Source organism: Triticum dicoccoides, chromosome 3B, assembly GCF_002162155.2.
Source record: "Triticum dicoccoides isolate Atlit2015 ecotype Zavitan chromosome 3B, WEW_v2.0, whole genome shotgun sequence".
Lineage (NCBI taxonomy): Eukaryota > Viridiplantae > Streptophyta > Magnoliopsida > Poales > Poaceae > Triticum > Triticum dicoccoides.
In genome coordinates, this window is record NC_041385.1 from 814,215,252 (window position 1) to 814,217,124 (window position 1,873).

Sequence of the window (1,873 nt, forward strand, 5' to 3'; positions counted from 1 at the left end):
ATCGGCGGCGGCAGGGTGCCGTGGCCGGCTCCCGATCCGATCTGGGAGCCCGAGGGCGGCTGGTTGGACCACCAAGCTGAGGCCGCAGCCAGGGGCTGGGAGGCAAGGTACGAAGACGACAGAGCGACGGGAGGAGGCGGCGCAGGAGGCGGCGTAGCAATGGTGGTGGCGGTGGCGGGGGCCGGCGTGACCGTGGTAGCAGGTGCAGCGGAAGACATCGAACCCTTAACTGCTACCATGTAAAACGTAGGTTTCGGAAACTGCTCGACACCTTAAACGGGGTGTGGCTATCTCATTATATAGAGGTATCAAAGGGTACAATACAATGCTACAATATGTATAAAGAGGCTACGTATATATACAGTCTAAGCTCGAGCTTGCATGCCGACATCGATTATTTTCTACACGCCCGTGCATGCATGGGAGCTAGAGAAAATCAAGCTGCTACTGCATGTGCGTAGACGTACAATAGCTCTTGCATTTTGAAGGCTGAGACAGACACATGGACATTGTCCAATTCAAATGGGGGCCATGAGAGGTGCCCAACAACAAACCTGGATCTACAATAAAGCCGGTGCTGTTCCTGGCTACTCGCAACACTCGACTCCACAGTTGCCCAGCACCAACGGATCGATTAGCTAGCTACCATGGACAGAAAGGTGTGCATCTTCCTAGTAATCCTCGTGCTAGCTGTGCTCGCTGGCCCGGGCGCGAAGGCGGCGGCGCTCGACAGTGGCACTGGCCGCATCGACGCGGGTGCGGCGGTGCGACAACTGATGTCGGCGTACGTCGCATTCGTCGTCCATGAAGCTGGACGACGGAGTGGTGCCGGAGCTCGCGGTGGCGTCGGTGGTGGACCTGGAGGTGCACCGCCGCATCCTCGCCGGCGCACCGGTCAGCCCGGGAGCCCTGAATCCCAACAAGGGAGTCTGCACCAGGAGTGGTGGGTGCGGGGGGAAGGGAAATCCGTACACTGGCCGGGGATGCAACCCATATAACTTCTGCCCGCCAAAGTGAACGGAGCGACACTGCGTACGGACGGGCGTCAATGCAGCATGTTTCCGGCGATCCATCGATCCATGTTCTGTTTCCGGCGATCGGTGTACGTGCTTTCATGGCTGCACTTGGGGCTCCATCCATCCATGTTCTGTTTCCATTTCCATTCGGCATTTCAGTACTGTCGTTGCTAGAGCTATATATCTTGAAGCAACATTTTCTAAACGAAACTGATGAGAAAGACGTAGCCTCCGTATGGACCGTGGTATGCGCCCGGCCGGCAGGAGAGCTCCTCTGTGTAGTACTGCGTGTGTGCATGTATACCTCCATGTATGTGTTCGAGTCATTGTGAGAAATAAAGACAAGATACATGTGTTTGTGCGCCATGGCGTTCGTCGCCGGCAAAATTGTGGTATCTCCTTCGTCTATCTCTGTCCGGCATTTGTGTCGGCAGGAGACAGCTCGGCGTGTGTCGCCGGTGGGCAGCCCCAACACACATGGGAAGTAGAGCAATTAATAGCGCCTGATTTGACAAATCCATCCCCTAAACGCCCACGAATGCGGCCGGACGTGAGCCCGGACAGCACTAGATGGCTCCTTGTATATCCTGGACAACATGGAAACCCTCAAATCCATGAAATCTGTTAGACTGTATTTACATGTGTATATTGTAACATTGTATACCACTTCATTATATATATATGTGATAGGTCACCCCTAGAGGGTTGTGCCGGTTTCCCCAAAGCCTATTGTCTTACATGGTATCACGCTAGGTTACGTCCGCTTCCGCCTAAAAACCCTAAACCGCCGCCGCCGCCGCCGCCGCGCCCGCCGTCGCCGTCGCGCCCGCCGTCGCCGTCGCCCGACTGGTATGACG

General features: G+C 55.8%; 1 pseudogene; it reads left to right on the forward strand.

Moving 5' to 3' along the window:
• The first annotated feature begins 578 nt into the window (after positions 1-578).
• LOC119282424 lies at positions 579-1,382 on the forward strand (annotated as a pseudogene).
• The last annotated feature ends 491 nt before the right edge of the window (positions 1,383-1,873 follow it).